Source organism: Stegodyphus dumicola, chromosome 10 (genome assembly GCF_044657685.1).
Source record: "Stegodyphus dumicola isolate Sdum_Otavi_A_Nest chromosome 10, ASM4465768v1".
NCBI classification, from domain to species: Eukaryota; Metazoa; Arthropoda; class Arachnida; order Araneae; family Eresidae; genus Stegodyphus; species Stegodyphus dumicola.
The window spans coordinates 42,639,687-42,661,115 of record NC_140777.1 but is presented as its reverse complement, the minus strand read 5'-3'; the positions used below and the strand labels follow the sequence as shown (position 1 = coordinate 42,661,115).

Genomic DNA, 21,429 nt, shown 5'->3' with positions numbered 1-21,429 from the left:
TTTAAGATTACAGATAACCATTCATTTAAGAGTTTAGCTGTGCATTTATTAAATATTTTCATTAAAATTCAGTTAGCTGCTTGACACCTACGCCATCTGCAACTCTCGATCAGACTTGGTGCTGGAAGCCAAATTATTTTCATATTTAAAAAGAAAAATTTTGATTAGGAAACTAGTCACTGATGTTTCGATAAACTTTCTTCGGATACATAGCATCTGTTTCATACAAGGACTATCTAGAGACAAACTGTTGTGCTTTGGATTTTTACAGAAAGAAAAAAAAATTACTATACCAAATTCTCAAAGAAGTTCTACTCATTTTTTTAGAAAGATTCGATTGATAGCCTTCTTCACACATGTCTAGCAATGAGATTAATTCAATATTGCATCATTTCTAGTAACAAGAGATTTAAAACAATTAATTCTAATCAAGTATTTATTTGATTAATTTTTTAATATTATCGTGTTATTATTTGCACATTTTGGCGCAGGTATCATTGCGTGAAGTTTGCTCTAAATATTGAATAATAAGACATCGAGATATAGCTTAAAAGAGTGTGCGTGAATGTGTCACGTGTTTTAAAGATAAAGAAACAATTATATGTTAACAACTTGCAAAAAACTGACCCAATGAAAGAAATTACTCAAGATTTGTGTTAAATGCCTGTGGATTTGGTCTTTCCGGTCTATTCTTTACCGAACACGCACACACACACACACACACAACGGAAAAAAAAAAAAAAAAAAAAGACATTCTTGGCCATTGGTAGTTAAATATGTAACCAGGCTCCAGGCTTTCGTTCGAATATTTCAGCTGGACAGTCAGACATCAAACATTTGCATCAAGCTAAGCAAGCACAATCTTTCTGCTGAAAAAAAAAAAAAAAAAAAAAAAATACTATTACTAATAAGGATTTAAAATCATTACCTTCAAAATACTTTATGTTCTTTAATTCATAAAACACATTAGAAAATAATTTAAATCTAAATAAATGTATTATAAGGTATTTTCTTCATGTTTTTATGGTGTAATTGGAAAGCGTACTTGGCGCGTATTGGAGAGATACAGTTCGAGTCCCGAGGAGGGCACATTTTTCACATATCCTGCTTCCAAGAAAATCCTAATGACTCTACAGTGGCTCCCGAACTAAAAGGTGGTGGATGACGATGCTTCACCACCAGGATTTGGCAATTGGGTCCCCTAATAACTTGTCGCCCTTTAAAAGGGGGAGTATATAAGGTATTTTCTCCCTCCTTTCAGCATGCCTTCGTGGTGTAACGGTTAGCACACTCGGCGCATATTCGAGAGGTCCAGGTTGGACTCCCTGAGAGAGCACTGCTCATTTTTCATGTACTCCTGCATTAAAATAACCTAATGACTCTACAGTATATATGTATTTCTCAAGTTTGGGAAGGGAGAGGGAGAGATGACTTCTAGCAATGGTGGAAGGGGTGCACGGGGCAAAAAAGGCTGAGACGTTTTAAAGTACCATTATATATTTTTAATTAAATATAATTGACCATAATAATTATTAATAAGAAATAATGTATTGGCAATAAAAGATTCTTTAAATAGTTTAAACAGCTGAAGTATTCTTATTACATGCAGTCAAACCCCACTATAGCAAACTTAAAGGGACCGGAAGCTTTGTTCGCTATATCCGATCTGAAAAAGAAAAAAAAAAAAAAAAAGAAAAGAAAAAAAAAAAAGAATTATCTCATAAATAGTATAAAAGTTGATTGATGAATCATACAAAAAGTGTGATTAGCATTATTACCCAAAAGACTTTAATAGAAACTCTAAAAAAGAGCATAATTATTAAAATTAATTGCAGTTTTTATTATGGACAGTAACTAAGTTTTTCTTTCGTTGCTTTTCAGTTTCACCATACATTAATAGTTTTACACGAGAAAGTACTGAGCATAAAAATCTTGGTTTAGATTCATCCCTCCAGTTACACCCCCACCCTAAAATTTCTATCTTAAATACGCACTTATATGATTAACTGTAACAGAGTGCTGTCTCACAACTCAATCAAAAAACGGAATCAAAGACCCAATTAAAGCTCTTTTTTTCAATAGAGTAGCTACAGATGATCAGCAAATTTATTATAAATTATAATGTATAAGTAAATGTATCAATGGTGTAGCTACAGATGGGCAGTCCACCCTGGGCGGTACATTTTTGTCGGGGTCAATTCTTGCGTGAAACGTTATTTTAGAGGAGTTAGCCATGTGGATCGAAGCACGTTCTGAATTGCCATACGGAATTAATAGAGGGAAAAAAATAATTTTTACTCTACATAAAGTATTCAAAAATTCATCATGAGAGTTCAACAGCTACATATTTTTGATTCCATTGAAACATTTGAATAAAAATCCCGAATAAATAAAATTATGATCACTGTGACATTAATAAGGTAGAATTCCTAGATAAGAGAGAAATATTTCAAAGTGTTATTTTCGCTATTACTAGGAAAAACGAAATAGAAACGCGAAAGTGCGGTTCTTTTGAATTTTGCCGTTTATTCTAAAATACAATCTCAATGTTCCAACTACTGTAATACTGTAGCGAACTTTCTTTACAATTTCTCTAAGTGCCGCTAATTGTGAGATGAGTTTTCTAAATAAAAATCATTTGACTGGTATTTAAGAACTACTAACGTTTATTTTGCATCTAAGCAATCTTTCTATACTTTCTACTTTATAGCAAATGAAGCACTCAAAAGTAGACCTGTACCAGGGCCAACGCTAGGCATTTTGCAGCCCCTGTTGCAATCTTTGCAGGTCTTAAATTCTGCTCCCCCTGGGCTTTTATATATTCTAAAAAATTTTCTGCCACTAAATTGTGCTGCCCAGTGTATGCCCTAAATTCTAAAAAATTGCCCATCCTGAAATTTTGCGGCTCAATGCTTCACTTAATTCTAAAATTTTTACCGTCTCTAAATTCTGCCACCCGATGAAGTCGCACCGGATGTACCGGCTCTGAACACTCCGATGTTATCAATAATAATAATAATAATATACTTTTAAAATGTTAAACGTTTTTCAAAAAAATATACACATACAGTATAAATTCATTTCCTTATATGTAATTTTGAAATTTTTTTGTTGTTCTTTGTTTATATATTAAGAAGGGCAATAAAGAGATGATCAATTATATCTCAAGATGGACAGTCGAAGAGAGATCAATTGTATATGAAGAGACCGTCCCAGGCAGCGAAAGCTCTCTGTCTCCGTGGAACGGTGTTTGGTACACCAGGGTACCTGAGCCAATGCATTTCTTTGCCTGAGTGACAAGGCTTTACCCCTTGTTTGCGAATTTCGAATGGTAAGATGAAATAACCTAAAAGATATCTAAAGTAATTTGATTTTTCTAATAAAGTTTTTAAAATGAATAATTAATAATTTAGAATTCATCGAGCTGGTGAGCGTGTGGATAAAGACAAGGTTAGGCGAACACTGGTAATTTGAATCCGATAAGTAAGACATCAATTCTATGAACATAAGACTAAAAAGAATACATAGCAGATACAATAAAAGAAGATTAACATAAACGGTAAAGGCATTATAATAAATATTACATAGTATATACATTCAGTTGGGCCATAGGCTGTCCATATTTGCTAGGTCGTCGTAGTCATAATTGCAAATCTTAATGGTTGTTAACTGTTTTTTGTCTTTCATAAAAGCTTTTAGAAAGTTTATAATAATGTAAGCGTAGTTGCTCCATACCCAGTTCTTCGTGAATTCTATTGTTGCGGATATACCACTCCGTTTTAATTATTTGCCTAAGAACATAATTTTGGCAAGTCTGTAATTTTTTCCTATTGCATTTTTTGGTATAGGCCCAAACTGGACTAGCATAACATAGTAATGGACGGAGAACGGACCTATAAGGCAGAATTGCCATTGCAATGGATGAATGGTCCATGGGTCCATGGGCCATTGCACTGGATGAATGGTATCTGATTCAATAGCATCGTGTGAAGTAAGTTTATTGTATGTCTTGGTTTCCCAAGAACTGCGTGTTACACTGGTTGCATAGCCTTTTGTACGTAATATAAAAGACGGTAGGGGAGGAGATAAAGGAACAGTAACCTGAAGGTGTTTTTCATTATTCTAGTAGTCTAAACAAGGGGAACTGAAGGACTAGCCATTTTTCAGTTGAAAGTTGTTGAAATTCTGAGAAAAGAAAGTTTGAAAAATGCAAACAATTTCCAGTCCAAGATGAAACTCATTATATCCAATTCATACCCATTTGTAAGTTCATAATGACATTAAACGTATAGGAAACTGGACGGAACCAAAAAGTTATTTCATCACATCCGGGGGTTCTTTATAGGCTGGGCTCGCTACCGCAGGATTTCAGTGCATATATCTCTCGAAATGCTTGTGGACTCCTTAATAAGCTATTAGGTAATTATAGAAAGTTTTCAAAATCTGTTGTTTGAATTAATGTATTATGGAGGTATAAATAAAAAGATTTTTGAGCATTATTGACCTGGGCATTGTCATAAAACTAGATAAATAGAATTTAAATATATTTACAAGATGTATTTTTTTCAATTTTTTCTACTTCATATAACTCATCATTTTGGAATGATTCCAGTAATACCTTTTCTCGAAGTAGTACCATTAAGCGACTAAACAAAAAGCGAGAACTGCAGAGCGCAAATGTATTTCTGTTAATCTACAACTTTAAAATAAATTACCTTAGAGTCCTTTCTTTCCCTTCAGAATTAATGAAATAAAAATATTTGTGATGTACAGCACTTTTATCTTTTGAGTATATTTTAGGCTGATGGCACAAGCCTTGAAATGCTTATGAACTAAACCAAGAAACTATTGATCAACTAACTAAACTAAAAATTACTGTTCAAGCCAACTAAACCAAAAAAACTACTTGTAGTTATTTCTGTAGTAATTTTAAGCATGGAATTAAACAGGGAAAGGAGAAATGCAAGAAACAAGTATATTTCTGTAAATCTACAATTTTAAAATAAATTACTTTCTTTTCCTCTAGCAAAAGGTAATAAAAAAATTGTGATGTACAATTTATTTTTTGAGTATATTTTAGGCTGATGCACAAACTTTGAAATGCTTAACTTAACCAAAAATCTACTGGTAGTACATAATAAACACTATGTAAAACTTCATATCTCAGGCAACAATTAAATAAGTCTTCAACTAGTCTCTTTACTGGCAAGCAGGGCCGTTCACTTGAAGATTTCAACAATTAGAACACTATTTTTGGATCGTAATTAATATCTGTAGCAATCTATTGTAAAATGCCATATCTTGGCTCTAACAAGCCAAGCATAAAAAAGAGGGCTGCATTACGACAGATGCGTTAAACTGAAAATAGATTCCTGTCCTGGCCCATTGCCCATCTATACCTTTCTCCGTGTTGGCTAATAATTCTTCCACGAATTTAAACACATGAAAGCACGTGGTGATGCTTTAATGTACTGTAGCCTGTTTACAAGTACGAAGCAGAACAAATATTGTTATTCTTGGCTTGATGGATTAAATTATTCAAAATGCCGCCGATAGAAATTTAAAAACAAGTCACTCTCACTTAAAATTTCTAATTACAATTTAAATGTCTTTGCTACTAATTTGGTAGCTAATTAAATTTGAATAATTTGCTCATTCGAGAAATGAATAATGCATTAGAATGAATGTTCTTGAAACTAAGCATGATTACTAAAATTAAATACTTTATAGCTTGTCATCTAAAAATCTAAGAGTAAGCAATGCATTATTTCATGATTAAACTTTAAGTCAGCAGCTTAACATTATATAATAAGCCTGAAGATAATAACCGAATAAATATATACTCCTTTAAATTGTAACTATTGTACTAGATCAGGTATTAAAGAGCCGGTCTTAAGCATGAAAATAATACATAATTCCCCTGCAATATTGCTTTTTATCCTATAAAAAAGAATTATTGCAGCTTAGATTTTGTCCAATTAGAATTTCAGATCGGGAAACTTTTCCAACATAACGAACAAATCACAGTGATTAATGTAAAGAAAGTATATTTCTCTACTGATTTTAAAAGGTACTTAAGCCAACTGCGTTATTAAGAAATATTCTGTTAAACAAAATTAAATAAATTAAAAATAAAAATGTCTAAAAATTTGAAACTCCCTTCCCCAAAAAATAACATTATTTAAAAAAAATTGTTAAATCAGGTGAAAATTTTGCTTCGACATGCATTTGAATACATTTTATTCAAATGCATTTTTTGAATAAGAATGCATTTTTTTTATTATTAGTTGCATTTTTCATTTTTTATGCATAAAATGAAATGAAATGCAATATAAATAAAATGAAATGCATTTTGCTTGAAATGCATTTGCTTGAAATGCATGAAATGCATTTTTTATTATTAGTTGAAAGATATTACCAGCAAAACAATTTTGCTGGTAATATCTTTCAACTAATAATAAAAATAATAATAAATAAGCAATGCATGTCGAAGCAAAATTTTCACCTGATTTAACAATTCAATCATAACAAGAATACTACCATCCTACGATCTACTATTTCAAAATTAATTGCAATGTTTGAAGAGGGTACTTGTTGAAGGCAGTCTTATGTAACCTTTGTGTTTAGATTTTTAAATTTTAAAAAGATAGTTTTTATATGAATGATATTTTATATGAAAGAGAACATACTCGTTAATTGAGAAAAGCATAGGTGTATGATTAAAGTTTATTTTAAGTTCAGAAGTGCAGTAATAATATTTCTTGATCGTCATTACTATGAGTTTAATTTTGCGGTTTATTGACATCATTTCAGACGGCATAACGTTAATAAACAAGTAAAGCGATATGCAGTACTCTAAGAAAACCTTTAAGTTCGTAATAAATAACGAACTTGTATACTATGTTATTTCCACTTTAAAGTCAGTGTTTGAATCCATGAAAATGACCAAATACCAGCAGAACAAAAGCGCATTCATTAAAAAGTTCTGTTAATCTCTTTTCGTGCGTATAAACTCAAAAAATTGCTTACTTTGATGAACCATTAAAAAGAACATTCCTGGTTAGTTATAAATGTGCCTTCCTGGATTACGAACAAATCCTTTACGTAATGCAAGAGGGCCGTTTATTATTACATCACGACGTCATTTCGTGAAGCAAAGATAAACATACTTTACTTAATATAAGTTAAACTATTGAGTATATGTGCACGTGTCATCTTAAAGTAATTGAAAGGGCATTATATGCACCCAATTCAAGTGTGTGCAGCTTCTGGCATTTCTGTAACATCTATAAGGTAAAACAAAGATTACAGAATTTTATTTGATCTGCAAGCGACTAACATAGCACTTTTATGCTATTAAAAATATATATATATATAAGCGTATTAATATTAAGGATTACGTTGACTAATATTTAAGTGTTTTTGCTTCATTTAAAAAATTTATACCTTTAAGTTAAAAAATAAAAGAACATTCCATACATTTTTTAAATTCTGTGTTTTGAATCAGCACAACTGAAGGAAATCTGCTCAATGTTTCGGCTTTCTTCAAAAAGCAGCTATCGTAACAAAGGCTCATACCATGAGACTTAGGGGACAGATTTTAGAGACTGCGAAATCATTCTATAAATTTAGTAATGATGGAGTACCTTTAACGTACGTATATTTAATGTCGCAAAATTTTAAAGAACAAATGAGGAATATTATGTTACATTACAACCGGGAAAGAGAGTGTCAGATGGTCTAAATGAATGCTGGTATCAAAACCTCAGACAGTTCTTAATCAGATCCAGATCCTTATTATTAGAAACATACCTTTTTTATCTTCTTTATTGATTTATTGTAAAGTGATAATGTTTAGACGTGACTGCGAATGTTTTTTAGGATATTTCTTCTACAGAAGAAATGTAGGTTAGCAATGTAGTAAAATTAGAAGTAAAATAAAAATATTACTAATTTCCATAATAATTTTATCATTAATTAAAATATTACTTATTACATTTTGAAATTCTGAGACTTCTTCCGTTATGTGTTTCGATTTTGAAGGGATTCTGAATAAATTGAGAAAATCTATTCACACTAATAACAGACTATGTCATCAAAAATTGCCCCCTTCTTATCTAATAGCATCTTTTTTTTTAATTTGTTAGTTATTTCAAAACATTTGTGGTTTGGGCACGTTAATTTGCGTTGTTACCTTGTTCTATTCGAGACTGCAACTTCAGAAAATTTAAATGGATAGTTAAATTTTAACTGATTTTGTATTTACTAGCCATGAGGAGTTACGATTTTTTTTTATTTGAACGCATAAAGCACAAAACGATGCACCACAAAACACAGAGCTTACAAAAAAAAGTCACTTAAAAATTACATACGTTAATAATAATTATTACAATAACCACAATAATAATAAACACAACAGCAACTTCGCCAGAACAGCTAAGCTCACTGGTCAAGTCATGTCCAGCTTTTTAAGTGGTTCAGAAGGCATACCCTCGCTCCATAAAAAGTAGGGCAGCAGAAAATTAAATTTTTCACATCTTGAGGCACTTTTTTTGAACATTCACATGGATTACTTGATCTATGAATTTGCTTTTTTAAGTGGCTTATGGATGCGTTCAAATCAATAAACTGCATGTCAAATATTCCCCAGTCTTGACAATTTTCTTTGTTAGCTGAGGCTGACTGATGAGACTTCGGAAAGAAATGCTTGAGCTTACGTTTTTTATTTTATTCAAATACAAAAATTAGCAAGAAAGAAAAAAAAGGAGCGCCTTTTTTAAAAATCAGAACTAAAAAACATCGATTTTTGGAAAGTATACCGTATCTAATTCTTTTAAGCTTCGCTTTTAGACCAGTTTTTTCAAACTGAATTGTCCTGCGAAACGTAGGTCAACTGATAAGGATTAGAAGCATCCTGTTCAAGGAAGTTTCCGAAAACACGATTCAGCCATACGTCTTAAGTTAGGTTAAAAGGGTTGTTTACTTTCCAGTTACCTCTGTAAGCTATCCCAATGCTTTCTCTCTATTCCTCTCTTACTGATGTCCACCCTTCCTAGGAAAATGAAGAAATATATAGATGTGATAAGTAACTCGGAGATGGTCCAAGTAAAAGTGACCAAGTAGCAGGTAATTGAAAGGAGTCCTTTTCTATCTGATGGTGATTAGTTAAAAAGTCCTTTTATTTAAAGTACTATGATTTCTACTTTGCTTAGTTTAAGGAGGAAAAAAAACTCTTTTTTGGTTAATTAAATTTTAACTTAAAACCGCATGCTAAATTTTAATTGATGTAGAACAGGGCGTAGTAAATTTTAGAATGAATTAGAGGAAAAAAGTTAATGAAATTAGAAAGGAAGAATTTAGTAATTATAAGAAGTGAGGAATTAGAATAACGTTACATGCGTAATAATTTTGAAGAGAAGACGGTGATATTTACTATCATGGCAAGTAGAAACACTCTTTATTTTTTTGACCAAATGATATTTGTTGTAGATAAATATTTTTAATGAAAACATCGAGAAAAAAAACCTCAGAATCCGCCCGTTCTCGATTTCATTTCTGCCCTTTCTCTATCTTCATAACAATTAATTTCCATGGAAGAAAGAGCAACAGTAAGCGAGCTGATAGGATATATGCAGTAGAGACAATGCGACGTGTCTAAGGTGAAAATCTGGCTCAGAATAATTTAGCTTTTGTTAAATTTATTATTGATTGTTTATTTTAAGTTTTTTTTTTTCATTATATAAAATCAAGATATAATAATTAAATAAAACTTTGTAACAGAAAGAACACAGATAAAAATTGAAGCAAAAACAAAGCAACTCAGGAAAATAACGTAAAACTAGCTGATTGTAACGCCGAAAAAGGTTCTTAAAATGTTAGAAAAGAAGACATGGATGCGGGTAGTAATCACCACTCAAATCTAAGGTAAGATAAAATGAAAGATAAATGAAATGAAAATGAAGAAAATGAAAGATTTTTTTGCCAAAGTTTTGGTAGTTTTTAAAGCTTTTGGCCCAGAAACTTGGTGGTCGCGAGTCCAAAAACAGATCAACCTCATTTCGAACGTCCTGTGTACAATGGAAGATAGCAGCAGCAAGATGTAGCTGCAGGTGGAAGAAAAAATAGAAGCCGAAGGAGCGATGTAGGGGCTCTATGGTGGTTTTAGCAAAAGATGCCATTCGAATCCGTACAGAGTCTAGCCGGTGAATGCAGGTACATGTGGTCTTGCATTATCTTGATGGAACATTATCTTTTTGCGCCGGAACTCAGTGAGACGTTTTCCTTGGTAGCAGCGTCAACAACTTAACCTTTTGCTTTGGCTTAACATTTTGAAGTAAATCCGCTTTTCATCACAAGTGAACGATCCAGTCCAGAATTTTGTCCTTGCCTGTTTATTCGAGCAGATTAGTGCAGACTCGAACACGTCTGTTCTTATCTGCCTGAGTCAGCTCATGCGGCACCCAACGATTGAAATTGTATGTCAAGTTTATGCGATGCAAAGGACATGGCACTTACGAACTTCTTAACAAATTCTTGAGTGGTTGCATACTGATCTTCTTCCACAAGTTATCACAGACATCAACATCAGTAGGCCGGCCAGAGCGCTCAGCTTATTGAATGTCATAGTTCTTGATTTTGAACTTTTGGTACCAAACCTTCCACAGTGTCATATGATACAACATTAGTACTTAAAGCTATACACATGATTTGGTAACATCTGACGTTTTGCAACAGAACTGTAAATTCATGATGGTACTTATCTGGTATACGATGATAGTTCCGTTTCAGACACTTTGTAATTTATGATAACAATAATTTTTTAAAAAATTTCACAGCACAATGTTCTAAAACAAGTCTCTTTCTTTCAAATGCCAAAAATCATGTAACAAAAATCATATGACAAAATATGCCAAAAATCATATGACAAAATATGATTAAACACGCCAGTAATGATTTGCGCAGACAATATTTGCGGTGGCGGGAAACTTCCGTTAAAACCCGATAATAATATAAGAAATTAGATGAAAATTCTTTGTCTTTTTTCAAGGAGCAGTCGAAAATTTTCAGCAGAGCTACGTTTGTGAATTATATCTGTATAATTATAAGTTCATGAAAAAATGCAAAAGTAAGTGTTAAGTTAAAAAAATAATTAAAACAATAATGTAAGGCTATTAAAATATTTTATAATATGAGTTAAGAATGAAATAAAATAAAAAGTAAATAATTAAAAAAATTATTTGAAAAAATAAAAATAAAAAATTAATGATTAAATAACCTGTTATTTGTAATAGTTTTTAACATTATGTACATATATGAATTTAAAAATACACACACATTTTCCCAACTGGAATCGCTTTTTCAAATATTAAACTTTTTGATATTTTTCTATTACTACTACTTTCATTTTCCAATCGGGAAAGAAATGCAGAAACAAATGTAGAAGCTTCTCTGCCTAAAAAGAAAAAAAAGTGCGTTGAGTATAATTTTTAACATTTTTTAAGTAATAATATGTTTACATTTTTTTAAATTAATAGAAAAGGGTTAATGTTAAGTTTTAATATAACTCTTTTTGCTGATGTTCGAAATAAAAAAAAAGAGTTCTCTTTTTAACTACATTAGTTAGGAATTGCTCTTTTACATTTATTCTATTTGATTTTCAAGAGGAGGACTTCATATCCATGTCCTTGGGCGCATTTTATAATTTACGCATGTGATGACTTCACAATCTATTCTATTCATTAAAGTCCTTGCATTTGTTGTTACTTGACTTCTTTTAATTTAATTGCAGCTGTTTGCATTCCGTCGCTGTATCACTTCATTCAGCTTTTCATTCATCCTTTCAACTCAACTAAAGAAAATCCATTTTTTTGGTGTGTCTAATTATAATTTTTCTTTGGGTGGGGATATTTCAACTGAGCCCAAAAAACGAAACTGATAGGATAAAATCGGGGTTCAATTAACTTTTTCCAGAAGCTGCTACAAATTGTAAAACTATGACATCAATATTTGTCCTTGAGTTTGCTAGATGACAAATTCTAATTACTGAAGTTTCTAGAGGATGTCAGAACACGTGCCAAAATATAAACACGTAGTAGTTTGCAGTCAGAACGACAGGTGGATGAGCTTTAGTAGTTCATTGTTACGTCCAGAACGTTTTTATATTAGTGTCATTATCATACAATGATGTAACTTTTGTTGCCTTATTAAAGATAGAAATACTTGCTTGTGAGTAAAATCGCTTTACGTTTAATGCATTTATTTTATAAAAGTATGAAACTGAATGGAATAACACTAATCTTTTTTCTTCTTTCTTCTAAGAGAGAAGAAAAATTAGCAGGATTTCATGCTAAAATCATTGTAGAGATCTCGTCTCTACGTTCCAACAGGAAATGCCGTTATGTACTATATCTCTCTATATATAATATAAATTAAATAAATTAACATATAAATTAAATAAAAAATAACAGGTAAGATAAAATGAAAGATAAATCACGCGTTGAAAGTTGCAGTAATTTAGTGGCAATAATTTAAAATTAAATTTAAATTTAAAGAAAACTCAAATATACAAATCAAAATGAATTAGTAGAAAACAATGTGCACAATTACTACTCAAAACTGATGTAAGTGGAAAAACAAATTAAATAATTTTATGATATCTTTAAATTGAAAACAAAATTGAAACTGAGAAGAATTTTAAGAACACCAGATAAAACAAACCTGAACAAAAGTGAAATTTTGATAAAAAAAAAATCATTTAAAAATTTAAGGAATACGAATAAACAAAAATTTTTAAATGAACAAACATTTTTTTAAATAAAAATAAATGTATTTTACATTTCCCGGGATATCTTCTTAAGGAGAAAATACATTCCAAAAATGTAACAGCAAACTAGCCTTTTTCTGAGCTAACTAATTGACAAGAAATTTAACTAATATTTAGAAAACTTTTAGTCAGGAAAAAGAAATTAAATTTCTCGTTGTTAGACCAAATCTGGCAGGCCGGAGTTAGAAAAGCAGTTGGTTGAAATTTAAAAATACAGTAAATTATTATATATTTTTTAAGAAAGAAAATAAGTTTTTCTCATTTCCTTTTTTTTAGTCAAAAATGAAAAAACAAAAGAAAAAAAAAATCGGAAAGCTTTCAGATTTTAGATTACGCCCAAAGGGGCGTTTTTTTAACGTTTTGTGTGTTACCTTTATTTATTAAATATCATGTTCTTCCCACTTGAACCATAACATTCAGTTCAACAGCAGTATCGTAAAATAATTTTAAAATGAGCATACCTTTAGGATTATCAACAGACAGTCTGTTGCACTGGAGATAAAAATGTTTTTTTTTCGTTCAGTGTTGCCATTCCTCGCTTTGAGAATCGTTCAGTTTCTTAATCAAAAATTGTTTAATATCTGACAAAATATGAAATCTTTACATATAATAAAAGAAAGAGTCTGTTTGCATTTCGTTCGTGCGGCGCGTAAGTTAATAGACCCAAGGCTACGAAATTTGGTATATAGGTGCATCTAGACAAGAGTCAGTGCACCTCAAAGCCATTTTTTCAAAATTAAAATCAGATTTTTTTCAAATTTTATCTTTCCGGTTTTATCGCGTCACTTTGAATAGTTTCATTCTTTTAGAAATGTGGTTTTGGCAACAGTTTTTCATTCAGTTGTATACTGGACTGCTGACTGTTGAAAATCAGCAGTGTTACCACTTCGAAAACTGAGGGCAATAATTCTGAAGTTTTTAAATTTAATGTTTCTATTGGAAACTGGACGTTTGTTGAGAGAAGGCAAAGGGAATATGGTTAATTTATTTATTAGGATAATTAATATTTGTATTAAGGAATATTGCTCATTTTATTGTAAATTTTGTTATATGTAATACATTTTTTTAATGAAGTTGTTCTGCAGAGTAAAATTCTGTGCAATTTTTAAATTTAACGTTTGGTGTTCCCTTCAGGCATTTTTCCAGTACATTTAAAAAGACGAAGGTAGACGAAGGCTGGCAGCGTAGCTGCTAGTAGATAATAAAACAATTTTCAAATTAGGCCTTCCAGATGCTCATATTCGCTGCAGGATTACGTTATTCAAAATTTGATGGCTCTAGGTACCGTTGTTTTATCACAATTCGAGAAACATACAGACATTAATGTTATTTCTTCATTATTTAATTTCTTTAAATATAATACAGGACTGTAAAAGTTGGTGGCAACAATTTGAAAAGTGAATCAACGCAAAAAGCGAATCGACGCAAAATGCCAAAACGAAATTAACAGCCCTTCTGGGCTAACGCTCGTTGGGCTAAAAAAAAGAAATAAAGAATAAATATCTCGACATTTTTAAAGTAATTTTTTGATTGAATATCATTTTTGTTCCTGTTTGGTTTATCTGGTGTTTTTGGCTTTAATTTTATTTTAAATTTATTTTTAATGAAATGATTCAATTTTTAAAGATTTTTCACTGATATCAATTTTGTGCAGTAATTGTTTGCATTATTTTGTAATAAATGCTGCTTTTGGCTCTGTTCTGCCATATCTAAGTATAATATCTAAATTTGCTTTAAATTTTATTTTGATTTTAAATTTTTTATACTTAAATTATATATATATATATATATTGCGAATTTTGCAAATATGTAAATAATTTTAGTGAAAGTATATGTAAAATTGTAGTATTTTATATAGGGCCTCAAGAGAGTGAAGCTTCTTCGCAGGAAAAATAAAGTTCCAGAGGCCTGTCTGTCCATTTAAAACCGCTGTTGTAAATGGCAGGTTAGGGGTAAATTGGCATGGTTTTTGAAACGTATTTTTGTGGTGAAATTTAGCGATATTTTGTTCCGATCACCAAGCAACTAAAACTGATTCAGTCTCTGTGTTACTCTAACTATATCCGGCCCTATGTAACTGTAACTATTTCTGTTCTCGAACAGTAAATCGACGAAAGAGTTTCTGCTGTAGAATAATAAATCGATGACAGAGGTTCTGCTGCTGTTGCCAAGGAAGTTGACAGCTTCAAGAAATCCAGTCATAGCAGGGAAAAATTATGGTGGCTTTAAATTCCTTTCCTTTTCTAAAACTATCCACATATCCGCATATGATTAAAAGACCTCCCTGGAAAGAACCGTTGCCTTGGCTTAGTTGCCTAATTGCTTTTCTGACCGCAAAAACTTTGAGATAGTTCTTGCTGTTAACCACAAAATTTATATGACTGATCTCATTATGCTTAAAGACAGAAGAAAATGATGAGTAATAGAAAATACTTCCACTTTTCTGCTAAAAAATACCTGCATCATTAACTTGTAGAGACATTAGGTATTTTTTAGAAGCAGGCAAGATGAAAAATTAGCAACGCATTTGCCGGGAGTCGAACCACGGATCTCTGGAATACAGGCCCAGCGTGCAGAACCACTACACCACGAAGGCACGCTAAGAAGGCGGTAGAAATACCTTATAACCTTATACTTTCAAACGTTATTATCTGAAGTTATTTTCATCATTATTCTACAGTTGTTTTGACAATAAAACTTAAAATTTCTTATCGATATGAAGGAAACAAATGCAAGGCTTTTCTTATAAACTTTCTACAGACAAGGCTTTTCATCACATACTTTCGAAATTACTTTCATTAAATAAACCAGCATAGAATAAATTGTATTTTTATGCAGATAGCTCTTCTGAAACTAATGCGCCTGGAGCTAATTTTACTACGGGGGACATATGCAAGAGCCACAAATCTTCCGTGCTTCAGATTTTGAAGTTGCTATCAGAAACATTAAATAAACAGTTCGTAAACTTCCCAGTATCAAGATATCTTAAAGCGAGCGGTTTTCTCAATCGGCTCTAGGCCGCTATATGTGTTTCTTTTTCCTAATAATAAAATAACGCTTTTCGTTCCCGAAGTGAAACCTGAAACTAGTGAATATCATCTACTCCCGCTCAGAAATGATTTGTTATGGAATTAGAGCCATAATGGCATTCCTTGAAACGAAAGATTTGATTCTCTTGCGAAGAAAGGATGCAGATATCATTAACCATTCCTTTTTTTATCATATAAGTTCTTTTCTGAGAATCATAATACTGTATCATTTGTTAAAGAACACTGAGTGAGTACTACAAGAAGAAACTGGAAGCTTCTGTTATTTGACATCACTGTAAAAGATTTGCTTCTCAGCCCCTTTCTCGCAAATTTGTGACTTATCAAACATGAGTATTTACTTTAAACTTGAATAAAGGCATTTTCACTATACTGGCATAAATGCTTCTCCTGGCATAAATGCACTCCTCATGTACTTTTGCAAAGGTTATGGATTTATGTATCTTATCAGGTACGCCAGCGAGACTAGTTAACATATTCCGAGTGTCATTTTAATAATGAAAATTGGTCTGATAAAGCGGACCTTAGTCTGATTGTACGGAGCTTTTGTGGCAATCGGTCTCAATCCCTCGAAATAGAAAAGAAAAATTTAGTGCATTATTTTGCTTCTGAGAGATGCTGGAGACCTAGTCGTTAAATCGAAGACAATACATCATGAACAATTCGACATTTGAGCTGTAACATAAATATCGCATGTCTTCCGTGAGAATTTTGTGCAGAAGCAACGTGTCCTTGTCAACGGCGTCAGTACTCACATAGCGCTCACTTGTTCTGACCCTGAGTGTAAGCAGTGTTTTAGGGGCAAGGTTTCTGTGAGATGTTGTAAAAGCAGCTTCGAAAATGTTACAAACAGCAAGGTGTTTAGAAATGTTTTGAAACACTGCACGTGTGTTGAAGAGGTGTGTGACTGCTACAGTATATTATCTTGAGGATGGGTATATTTAAAACATTTTATTTTATAAAATTTAGCAGCAAAACAAGAATTTCAAACTTTAAAAGCAGCTATTACATGTATCAGTATTCATTACCAGGAAATACTATCTTTTACTGTCTCAGAAAGGGATCTTATTTTTGTAATGATGTTAAAAATGTTCACAGTCTTTGCATTGCTGTAAAAAAAGTCTTTCAATTTTTGGAGTCCGTGATGTTTTAAGTTACGCTACGTTAGAGTAAATGACATCTGTAAGTGTTGCCACTCTGAGAAAAATGATCTTCAATTTGTAGAGTTATTAGGATTTTTGAAGTAGGAAAGATGAAAAATGAGCAATGTCCTCGTCCGGACTTGAACCGGGACATCTCGAATACGCGCTGTGTGTGCTACCGTTGCACCACGAAGGCATGCAGAAAGAGAGAGACAATATCTTATAACTTTATGATTCTTGCAGCTTTACAAATAGTCTTTTCTTAATGCGCTACCATTTTATGCTTCATAAGGTCATTAATTTGTGACAAATTATAACTGTGTTTTTTTATTAAATTGAATAATTTAGGAATAATAAATGTAATTTTTAATAACTCATATCCTTATTTTATGTTTTAAATAATCTCTTTGACTAATATATATTCAATAAATGTTATGTGTAATATATTCAGCAGCTAATACTGATAGTATTTCGTTATTACGAAGAGCAAAGTTTTATGCTATGTATAACTTCTATTTATCTTCCATTATGTATTACTATCCATTTCTTTTCTCATATAAGGATGGAGAGAGCGTAGCTTGATCCGATACTTTTTATGTACGTTCGGTTTAATTTTAATCTCTCCAAAAAACGTGTGAGCTACAGTTTCCTCTGCAATGGGAATTAGTCCTAATTCCTGTACCATAGACTTCAAAATGTACGATTTTTGTGATCCACAATCGAGAAACGCTCGTACTTCTCTCGTGCCTGATTTCCCTAGCACATTGACTTTAATTGTCATGAGAGCTATCTCTGTGGAACACATCCCTCCCGTAGTTACCTGAACATTGTCTGGTTCTGTTGCATTTTCCTGCGTTTTCTGTGTCTGCAGATCCGGGCAGAGAGAAATTGTGTGAGCCTTACGACACGCATAGCAACCTACAAACTGTTTACACGACTTAGCAACATGTCCAGACGAAAGGCAATTTAGGTAACACCTCTTAAGCCTAATTTTGTTCTTTTTCTTGTCTAATGATAGAGAGCGTGCTTCGTAATAATCCTTACTATCATGTAGTTTATCGCAAAAAATACAGTTATTATCTTTCGTCGTAAGGAAACCCACCGACGTAGGTACAGTCGTTAATTATTTCGATTTAAATTTGCCTTTTAAATCCCTTTTCGATTTATTGCAATACTTGTCTTTTTGCCAAAAATTTCAAATCCACTCCACGCTAACTTAAGTCTTTCCTCCCCTTCCACTTCACATCTTAAAAATTTCATCAATTAGTTAGGCGAGAAATATCCTGACTTTCGTTTACTTCTCCAAAAAGCGGGCTTCTTTGCCAGGCTCTGAGAACTTCCTCCGAGAGATATGATTCTACCATGGGATATAACCAACAAGAATTGTTTCCCGTTTTAATATCTAAGGATTCGAGAGCTCTTAGTTGTGCTTCAATCTTATCAAATAATTGAGGCAATGGTAATTTTTCACTACTGCCTGTCTTAACATTCATTACAATCAACTTTGCAAGCTCTCTCACGTATACCTCAATTAATAAACCATGATTCCCAAAACGTTCTTTAAGAGCACTAATAGCTTTTGGATAATTTTCCCCAGACATTGAGTAACTGTCAATAAAGTCTCTAGCGCGCGTCCCTTGTTTCATGCTTTGCACAAGATACTGAAATTTGTCACTTTCGTGCAAATCAGTGTCCTCGTGTATTTTTTCGAACTGAGACCAGAACGGAAACCAGTTCAATAATTCTCCATCGAACTTCTTAAGCTCTATTTTCGGGTGCTTTAACAATCTAGTGTTACGAGGTGAATTACTAGAAACACTACTTTGCGACCTAGTTTCTAAATTTACCTGTTCTAAAGCACCTAACTTCTCACTAACTAAGCGAGAAACGGTAATAAATTCATCCTTATAAATATCCCAGCTTTCCATTTCATCGTTAACTTTTTCAGGCGTTACATCAGTCGAAATTATAGAATTCCAAATCTGTCCGTTAAGTTCCTCAATATCTTTCTGTAACATTTGCAACTTTGTAAATTTATCTTTAATTATACCTACTAAAACATAATCCTTACCAATTTCATTTTTTAAAACATTAACAGTCTTGGTAAAGGAAGAACGCAATCCCCCGCGTTTTGCAGTTAAAGGATCCATAATGAAACAATCAATTAAACCAGCTTTAATTCACAAAATACCATTCAACAAAATAATTCTAATAGAAACTTCATTGCATCCTGTCGCGGAAGCCACTTGTAACGAAAATTCAAAACCAAAACCAGAACTACACCGAGACTACTCGTCAACGGTTGTTCTACACATGCTCTTAATATACGTATATAAACTTAATAATAATTAGACACAACGAGTCTACTATTAGAACATTTGTTTATACTTTCAATATTTATAGAAAAAGAAATAAATTTTATCTACTTGGATTCTGCACATGCTTCTTGACGAATAACAATTTTGTTAACACTTGACATCAGCAGTTTCACAGTTTCCTTGAATTAAAGCAGGAATTCTCTACTAGGATATTATTAAATAAATAAAAAAATACAATATATAATTCAATTAATATCAACATTCGATTCATAGAACGCTTATATCACTAAGCAAACACGGATCAGAACGTGCATGGCAACGCCGAAAACTATGCCATCCACAAAAAAGAATACATAAAACAAAGTCTCGTGTTCATTCAACAAAGTTATTCATAAAACAAAATCTCGTGGATATGTCCCGAAGTTTATTGACAGCATTACGTAACATCTGCTATAACAGAAGTTATTTTATCCTTCCTAAAATTATGCAGATGCAATGTTGTTTATATGATTCATCAACATTTCTTGAAATTTTAAGTTTCAGCTAGTTCAGAGAAATCACCCATGCAACCAGGAAATTTATATTTTTATGAAAACTTAATGAAAAATGGAATTACTTTGGAATATTATTAGCACATTACTAAACAAAATTATTAAACTAAATAAACTTATATGATATGGCAAGATAAAATATAAGCATTTAAGAAAATATGGCATAACGACGAAAACTCAACGTCGAAATGGCGGTGGAGGATTGGCGTCGAAATGGAAATAGTCCGATTCAATCCGCAGCCTGCGTCCCACTTGCTGCAGCACATACGAGAGCGCGCAGTAGCTTGATGCAGATAACATGCGCCTTAGATCAGACTTCAATGGAGCACCGTGCTTTCTGCAGATGAGTCGAGATTCAGCCTAGACCCTGGTTCTCGGCGTACTTGTTTCTTGAGAGAATCTCTAACATGTTGTCATTACTCTCTCATCAAGGAAAATAATAATTATGGTGGTGGAGGTATAATGTTTTGGGCAGGCAATTATGTTGGACGGCCGCACATCCTTCATGTGTTTGACAAAGACTGTCTGAATGCCATAAAGAGGAGATCTTCGAACCCTATGTTGACTTTCCAGGTTGAAAAGTAAGTCGAACTTTCCAGGTTGAACAGTAAGTCGAACTTTCCAGGTTGCTGTGCCCGGAGATCTGGAAGACAACGCTTGTCCGCATAAGGATCAACTAGTCGATGATTAACTAGAAAGTGAGGGTATTCTCCTCATGGACTGGACAGTTAGATCCCCTTATTTTAACCCTACTCACCATGTCTGGGACGCTCTTGGAAGAACAATTTCATTGCGCCATCCCATTCGGAGAACCATCCCAGAGTTGAAAACTTCCTTGCTGGAAATGTGGGATGGACTGTCACAGGAAATCCTGTACTGTCTCCTGTCCAGTATGCCGTCAAGCTGCGTGACCTGTCTGATTGTGAAAGGGAACCATATCCTTATTAAACGCATTTTAGATTTGATGTCACAACGTGGAACATGCCTGCAGTATACTTTGCTGGTAATCATGCGTACATAAAATGACTTTTGAATGGTATATCTCCTTCTGTGTTATGAATGCATATTCATATAAAATTTCATTAAAATATGTCCATTAGTTTTTCAGACATAAAACATAAAGTTCTCTGAATTTTGCAGACGAGTATATATATATTACCAGGATTTTCCAATGTTGCGATGATAATGCTAACTTCTTTGTGAACACTGATACGTATTTTAGCGAATATTTTCGTATATATAATGAGTAAGTTGAAATCTACTATTCCGCAACTCAGTTGAGATCCTTAAAAAGAAGAGATTATTTTCAAGTCACTATAAATACTCGATTTATACTTTTTATTTTGGATCTTTAACGGGGGGATTTTTCAAATTTTATGATTGTTTCACCTCGGCAATCTGAGTAAAAAGTTTTTGAAAGGAATTTATTTTAAATTTATGTTATGAGCATAGTTCGCAAACAGAAATAAAAATATTTCGAGCCTTTTAAGCTTCAGCATACCCGTACACATAAATTATAATTCAATATACCTGTGTATTTTTTGGCAA

The 21,429-nt window shown here is 32.5% G+C and overlaps 1 long non-coding RNA gene across 1 annotated transcript; it reads right to left on the bottom strand.

Moving 5' to 3' along the window:
* Positions 1 to 422: 422 nt before the first annotated feature.
* On the bottom strand, positions 423 to 19,559 carry LOC118195422 (uncharacterized). The gene is made up of 3 exons (XR_004759247.2): positions 19,439 to 19,559; positions 11,335 to 11,452; positions 423 to 869 (listed from the first exon to the last, which is right to left on the bottom strand). It is a non-coding gene; the product is annotated as an uncharacterized LOC118195422 (long non-coding RNA).
* Between the last annotated feature and the right edge of the window lie 1,870 nt (positions 19,560 to 21,429).